The 8237-nt window shown below is 43.2% G+C and overlaps 1 protein-coding gene across 4 annotated transcripts in view; it reads right to left on the bottom strand.

Annotated features, from left to right (window-relative positions):
- The window catches only part of Ggact (gamma-glutamylamine cyclotransferase), a 39084-nt gene that overhangs the window by 23385 nt on the left and 7462 nt on the right, over window positions 1-8237 (bottom strand). Inside the window, exon 1 of one of the 4 annotated variants that reach the window (XM_052732386.1) lies at window positions 7711-7832. The exons of 1 other annotated variant lie outside the window; for it this stretch is intronic. The gene's annotated coding sequence lies outside the window, so the exon portion shown is untranslated. Of the gene's footprint in view, window positions 1-6863; window positions 6962-7467; window positions 7683-7710; window positions 7833-8237 lie in introns of those variants that run through there. 2 more of the 4 variants (XM_052732385.1, XM_052732387.1) reach the window with 2 other exon arrangements.

Genomic DNA, 8237 nt, shown 5'->3' with positions numbered 1-8237 from the left:
GGTTGTTATCTCTTAGAAGTCTCTTTTTCTAATGAGAGACACAAAGGGAGTGGACCCAGAGGGGAGGGAGGTAGGGAGGAACTGAGAAGAGTAAAGGGAGGAGAAATTGTAATCAGGATATATTGTACCAGAAAAAAAAAAATAAGACTATTTTCAATAAAAAGAAAAAAATAAAAAGAAACTAAACTAAACTAAAAGCACAGAAATCAAAATTAAGCCTGTTTTTTCCTACTTTCCCCAAAGCATTCACATTCTACCAGTGCTTGTATTATCCCAAGTTGAATTCAATTAAAACAGTTGAGAGATAATTCAAAACTCTAATCACAGAAGATTTTCAAGTTTAGTATATATTTGCCCTTTAAATTTACCATTATTTTTATCATCATGGGATTAATCAAACAATAATGCTGAGCAGAAATGTTAAGAAAATTAAAACCTCAAATCCCTATGAAAATGACATTCTTTAAAATAATTGTTCTCTGTTGTTTTTTTCTCTTTAGGAGGCCCACCACCCAGCTCCCAAATAATTCGCACATTATTCTTAGTCTTAATTATGAAGGCCCGGCCTTAGCTTGGCTTAGTTTCTAGCCAGCTTTGCTTAACTTAAATTGTCCTGTCTATCTTCGGTCTCAGGGCTTTTCTGTCCTCTTCCTTCTGTAAATCTTACTCTCACTCTGTGGCTGGCTGTGTAGCTGGGTAGACGACCCCTGGAGTCCTCCTCCTTCTCTGGCTACTTCTCTCTCCTCCCAGATTTCTCCCTCTATATATTCTCTCTGCCTGCCAGCCCTGCCTATCCTTTCTCCTGCCTTGCTATTGGCTGTTCAGTTCTTTATTAGACCATCAGGTGTTCTCAACAAGCAAAGTAACACAGCTTCACAGAATTAAACAAATGCAACATAAACAAAAGCAACACACCTTAAAATAATTTTCTACAATAGTTCTCAAGTCAGACTTGAGAAAAGAGGGTGATATCAAAAGGTAGAATCAGTCTGTGAGTATCATTACTTAAGAGCCGAGCACTGATTTCCAGAATCACAATTCCAAGCCTGCCTCAGTCAACCTTCTTGACAATGTTAACAATTTCTTCAGCACATTTAGTCACCACATTGTAAGCCACCTTCTACTGCCTACAATGCTGATAAAAAGAACCTGCTATTTTACAACTTAACAGTGCTTGCAACATGCTTCTCACTGGTTTCTAGGCAGCAAAAGGGGCCTAGAAACCCCTCTGCCAAAGCTGATTCTATCCACACAAGCCCATAAACTGTCGGGAGCCATGCAGCCTAATCTTGGATCAGCATATGACTACCTGTTCAATGCCTTCCATAGCAAGGCACCTATGGAAACAGACTCTCACTTGGCAAGAACCAGTAGTCCACAGGACAGCATAGGAATTTGCAAAACTTATGCAGCTTGCAGACTCTTTTCTCTCTCATTATATTTGTTATTCTTTGGGTGTTTTTTAGTTTTACACATGCAACAGCAGTAATTTTCCCTAGAAATTCTGTTCCTTTTCAAATATTTTCCCTAAGATTCAGCAGAAGGTTAATGCTTCTTAAATCTCTTATCTGGAATTACTAACTACAACACCCAACCTTGGGAACTTTTCTGACTCAGTGGAGATAGTTAGGTACACATGAAAAAACAACACTTGGAACATTAACCATGTTTCACAGTTCGGGAAAGGAGAGCAGGGCATGCATACACAGACTTGGAAGAAAGCCTCAGGAATACACATGGTGCCAACTGTTGAGAGTAAGTTCCCTGGACACCAAGCATAGAATCATTGGTAGGATCTGGTATGCTCCAAGAGGAAAAAATACAAAATGCAAAATGTGGGATGGATAGATCCATCTTTACCATACACAGGAGCTTATATTAGTGGAAGAAGTGTGGTATAGTGAGATGAGAAAAGAGTGTTTTTATCAAGGTCTGCCTTTTACAGAGAGATTGAGACATGGGACCCTCTTATAGAAAAGGGAACTGTATAAAAATATATCTTGCAGACATGAAAGAATTGTGTGGGTTTGAATATTGTCCTTAAAGTCTTTTTAACTTTGTAACTGCAGTAGCTGCTGGCTGACAAGTGCTGCGAGAGCAGGGTGTGTCTGGCTTGATATTTAGTTAAGCCTGCAAAAATGCTGAACTCCATGTCTAGAATAAGGTTATGCAGGGGCTGGGAAGGTGTATTTGGGGAAGCATAAAGGGGAACAATGGGGGCTTTCATAATGATCATGATGTATTACTTAAGTTGTGATGTATTTCTTAAAGTCAAAAATAGAAGCCAATAATAAAGCCAAATAATGTGGAATTCAAACATACCACCAGGACAAAGAGGGAAGATACCCACAGCTGTGGGGATAAGACAGAATCAACAGGTATATGTGGACCCAGATTGCTGTCATTTAAATGTTCCCTCTGCTTTGATGGTGTCCCCAAAATTCATGTGCTAGAAAGTTAATCTCCTAATGTAGGAGTGTTGAGGGAAGGACCCTTAGAGGTGATTCATGGGGTCTGCCCACATGAATGGATTAATGCCATTGTTTCATAAGTGGATTCCTCTGATAAACAAATTTAACTCCTTCCTTTTCTCTTTTCCCTGCCCTTCCACTGGGGCTGGAGGGTGGCACAGCAGTTAAGAGTACTTGCTGTTCTTCCAAAGGACTTGAGTTTGGTTCCCAGCACCAGAGTGGGCCTGCTTCTTACAAATGTCAGTGACTCCAGCTCCAGGGAATCTGTCACCATCTTCTGTCCTCTTTGGCCTCTTGTATATACACAGAGATGCAAATCAATGTGGTGATACATTGTGTACCCTAATAAAATTTGCCTGAAGATAAGAGGACAGAACAAGACACTAGATTAAACATAGAGGCCAGACAGTGGTGGCACACACCTTTAATCCTAGCACTCAGGAGGCAAAGATCCCTCTGGATCTCCATGAGTTCAAAGCCACCCTGGACTACATGAGACTGACTCAGTCTAGGAGAGAAACAGAGCCAGGTAGTGGTGGCACACACCTTTAATCCCAGCACTTGAGATCTCATGCCTTTGCTTGGGAATTACATGCCTTTAATTTTAGCACTACAAAGGAAGTGATATGAATGGCTAGGCCGAGAAAGGTATATTGAGGTGTGAGGAGACAGTAACTAAAGCCTTTCGGCTAGAGGTTTTTCTGCTGGAGAGCTTCAGAGACATTCAGTCAGAAGAATCGTAGAGATGGTGAAGTGAGACGTGGCAGTGGCTTGTTCTTTTGTCTCTCTGATCTTTCAGCATTTACCCCAATATCTGGCTACTGGGTTTTTTATTAAAAGACCAATTTAAGATTCGAGCAACACATCAGTACAATAGGAGAGGGAGGGATGAGGGAAAGTAATACTAATTTATATATAATTTAAAAGGAGTTATGCCACTTGGGCTGACAATGTTTCTCTCAAGACCCATAGATTTCTAGCAAAATCGCCAGTACCCAGCATGGGAAAGTCCCTTTTGAGTCAAGGAAGTCCAAGAGACTCCCAAAACAATACAGGCTATTTCTGTTGCCCTTAGTGGCCTCCCAGAGGTTGAAGGCAAGTCCCTATTGCTAAAGACACCACTTACTTTGGACATAGGATTCAGAGGATCTGAGCTGGATGTGACCTGAGCCTCCTCTCTGAGGACTAGCTTTCAGAGTACCTGAAGGTACTATACAGGGTACTATGCCAAGGAGGGAAGCAACCAAAAATCATACCTAGCTGTGACACCTATGAACCATAAAACTATGACCAACAGGGCAAGCAATTCCTAAGGGTGCAGTAGTAGCACTCAGATCCTGGCAGTAACCAAGCTATCTAATTGGACTCAAGCAAAAACAACCCCCAAGCTCAGAATGTGGTACCAGCCAAGTGATATCAATAAATCACCAACATTAAAGAAACCCATGAAACCAGGGAAACAGCTCAGTGGGTAGAGGCACTTGCCACCAGGCATGACAACCTGAGTTCAAGCCCTGGAACCATGTTGTGGAAGGGAGAACTGACTCTCCTAAGCTGTCCTGTCTTTCACACACATATACATAATAAGCAAATTTTTGTTGTTTGTTTTTTGTTTAAGAAAAAAAGGAAGGAAAGAACTCATGAGCTGCTGCAGATCAAAGTTAGCCAGCCATAGCCTGTGTGTAAGATGAACCTTGCAGGGAATTTTAAACAACAGCGCGCGCGTGCGCGCGCACGCGCACACACACACACACACACACACACACACACACACACACAAACCAAAACAACCAACCCAGAAAATTAAACATTATTTGAGCATATTTATGCACATTTAATATGTATCAGCCATGGCTACTTTAATATGGCAACTTCAGAGCTAGGCATTTGTTTAAAGACTTTAGGCCTGCAAAGCCCAAGTTTGTATTTGCCCCTTTACAGGGAAAGGTTGCTAAATCCTTGCCCTAGCCTGAAAGGGTCAATGAACAGATACCACTTATTTGCACAATATTTTACACAACAAACCCACATAAAAATTTGAGCATTTTGAGGTAATCTGCTAAGAGGTGATGATGACATTGTGGTTCCAGAAGAAAATGTTCCTTCTTTGAAGGTACAAACTAATTATTTAAAGGAGAACTGTTATGCCATGTAGAATAAACTGTTTTAAATCAATCACTATTTTTTTCTTGCAGTGTTGAGGGTAAAACCTAGGTTTTTGCAAATTCGAGGCAGGTGCTCTACTACTGAGCTATATTTCCAGTCTTAAATGTAGAGGCAATGGGAAAGAATGCATATCAGGCTGAACAGAATCATGAGATCTATTTAGTGACTATCTGGAAGTTCATTAGATTATTTCTATGCTTCTACCTCTGGTTAAAAATTTTCCAACTAAGGTGCTTGAGAGATAGCTCAGTGGTTAAGAGTTCTAACTGCTCTTCCAGAGGACCTGGTGTAGCTAGAGTTTTCCTGCATGGCCCACAGTCAGGACAAATCTCTCTCACCCGCCAGTCCCACAGCCACTCAGACCCAACCAAGTAAACACAGAGACTTATATTGCTTACAAACTGTATGGCCGTACCAGGCTTCTTGCTAACTATTCTTTTATCTTAAATTAATCCATTTCTATAAATCTATACCTTGCCACATGGCTCGTGGCTTACCGGCATCTTCACATGCTGTTTGTCTTGGCGGCGGCTGGCAGTGTCTCTGACTCAGCCTTCCACTTCCCAGAATTCTTCTCCTCCTTGTCCCGCCTATACTTCCTCCTGCCTGACTACTGGCCAATCAGTATTTTATTTACTAACCAATCAGAGCAACACATTTGCCATACAGAACATCCCATAGCACCTGGGTTCAATTCTCAGCACCAACATGGCAGCTCACAACTGTCTCTAACTCCATGATCTGACACCTTCACACATACACAGGCAAAATACCAATGTAAATGAAATAAAAGTAAATAAATTGCCGGGCGGTGGTGGCGCACGCCTTTAATCCCAGCACTCAGGAGGCAGAGCCAGGCGGATCTCTGTGAGTTCAAGGCCAGCCTGGGCTACCAAGTGAGTTCCAGGAAAGGCGCAAAGCTACACAGAGAAACCCTGTCTCGAAAAAACCAAAAAAAAAAAAAAAAAAAAAAAAAAAAGTAAATAAATTTAAAAAATTTCCAACTAAAAAGGAAAAATCAGAACCTTGATAAGAAACAGAACTTATCATCAGAGAGTCTTTCCTTCCTTGGTCCAATCTGGTTCAGGTCTCCCTATGCCCGGGGAGTCTCAATATACCTGTTGGCTCCCTTGCTCTTTCTAAAAATAGAAATATCCATCCTGTCTTTTGCTCATGGTGTCTAAAACCAGGAATGTCACTGTCCCATTCCTCCATAAAAAGTCACCCTCTGCTCAAAGTTTAGCTCCAACAGATCTTTGCTGTGTCCCCCGCTAAGAGCATTCACTCCAATAGCATATGACCTTGTACCTCATCCTTCTCAATTAGTGATATTGACTCATAAATGCCATATAAACTCAGAACTAGCCTTTTCTGTAAACTCAGTTGAGGGAGCATAATAATACCTCACAAAGTAACCAGAGCCTACATAGCTCTGGGTTCCAGGGGTTGGGCCTGCAACCTAAGCAAGGCTGTCCTTCCCAGAGCAGTTTCAACAATACAGAGAAGCGTTTGACTGAAGGATGTATCTGTTAGTCAAGACCCTGGGTAGTCATGGTTAGCTCACGCTCTCTGAATAAAATGTCTAATATCTATTGGCTCCAGATGGGGAATGTTCTAGAGAAGACTGCTAAGATCATTTGATGTTGTCCTCCTATTGCTACCCTTCCTATGGGCCATATCCCTCTTCAAACACGACAGCACCAGTTTGGAGGGTAGAGGGTACAATAAAGTTACACAATGACTCCTTTTCAAGCACCGACAGAACTGGAGCTCTCACTAGACAAAGAGAAAACAACACAGGGTATTATTTTTTTGATGTAAGGTCTTTCATAGCCCAGGATGGCCTCCTTCAGTCTTGAGTGCTAGGATTACAGGCATAAGCCACCACACCTTGCTTGACCATATCATTTTAAAAATTAACTATTGCAGGGTTTTGGTTCTGTACTACACACTGCCATCCACTATCCAAGATCACCACAGTCATTAGTAGGATTCTACCTCACCACCTCACACACAATAAAGTGGTATTTGACCAGTGAGCTACATACCCAATCTCAACTTTGTTTTCCAGATCTAATCTTGGGCTTGTTGTATGCTAAGGTCATGGTTAGTAAAGTTTACTAGTTTAAAAAAAAAAAAAGTTCAGTACAAAAGACCACCAATTAACTTTGCAAACTAAGCTTTTAAAGATGAATGTTCTCCATTGGGGAAGACTGGTCTGCTTACTCAGGGACTTCTGATTTCTCCTGGGAGTGGGTTCAGAAAAATGAGTGCAAACTTCAGGGCTCCTTCCCGTTAGCATTTCAATTACAGGAACCAGGCCAGGAGAAAGTCTTCAACTAGAGGGAAATAAGCACATGTGTGCACAAGACTTACCTCTCAGGTAATTCCAACTTCAACTGATTCAAAAATAGCCTTTATTTTTAACTCATGAGTTCTTACTGGGACCTTCAGCTTACTCTTAAAAAAAATGGCTCCTACTTTAACGTGTTTCCTTATTCCTCCACATGAATAAACTGAGCTTGGAGTTAAGAAGCTAAGTTAAAACACACGCACACCTGTGATGGGTTTTGAATGAGGCTATCCTGTTATAACTGGTTAAGAGAATGAAACAGCAATGAAAACAAAGACTAGAATTCAAAGGCAAGGATCTGCAAAGATCCAGATGTGTTATTAACGACTCCAAAAAGGATCTAAGATCAGAAACTGATCAACAGAAGTCGGTTTTGGATTCTTTTGCAAGTTTTGATTTTCTTACACTTAGAAACACCTAAAATTGAAAGGCAGAACTTTTGAAAACAGCCTCATTCCACTTAGTATCTTCAACTACCTGCTGGAGCCATCCGTCCGACAAGGAGCGAGCAGCGGCTCCGTCCGCGTCTCCCGCGGTGGCCATCACGTCCAAGCGTGGGCCGTCCCCGGCGGTTTTCCGGGGTCAAATGTGCGCCCCGCCCCGAGGGTTCCGCCTGCCGGCCCCGCATCTGCAGGGACGCTAGCGGCAGACATCCGCTGGCTGGTGACTGAGTCCCTAAACCGCCCCAGGCTCCCAGTCCCAGCGGGTTCAGCGCCTCACCTGCACCGGTCAAGAGGATCGCGGGGAGCGCGCCGGACGCGGAGAGGAAATGCCCTGCTGGGCAGGCGCCGCAACCAAACCGCCCCGGGCGGCGCCCCCTGCAGGCCGCACGCGGCTCCTCCCGTTCCTGCGGCGCCCTCGCCTTGATGCCCCGCGGCGCGCACACCTGGCACACTTTTTTCTAGAACCACGCACTTACCTATCCGAGACCACCTTCCTCTGAACTGAACGAAAGCGCCCTACATCCCCCCTCCCCCAGACAGACAGACAGGCACACAGGTACGCGCGGGCGCCTACACACACACACACACACACACACACACACACACACACACACACACACACACACACACACACACACACACACACACACACGGCTGCCCTACACCAGACACAGGAACAACCACTTCCATGGGAGTAGGCTCTACATTACACACGCCTGTGTTGGACCCAGACACACCTGAGACCCCACTACTTCAGAAAGACTCATAAACACAAAATTTGAGACACACCTCCTTACAAAAACC

Source organism: Peromyscus californicus, unplaced genomic scaffold, assembly GCF_007827085.1.
Source record: "Peromyscus californicus insignis strain IS unplaced genomic scaffold, ASM782708v3 Scaffold_12__1_contigs__length_115047231, whole genome shotgun sequence".
NCBI lineage: Eukaryota > Metazoa > Chordata > Mammalia > Rodentia > Cricetidae > Peromyscus > Peromyscus californicus.
The sequence above is the reverse complement of the archived record's forward strand: the minus strand, read 5'-3'. Positions and strand labels throughout refer to the sequence as shown.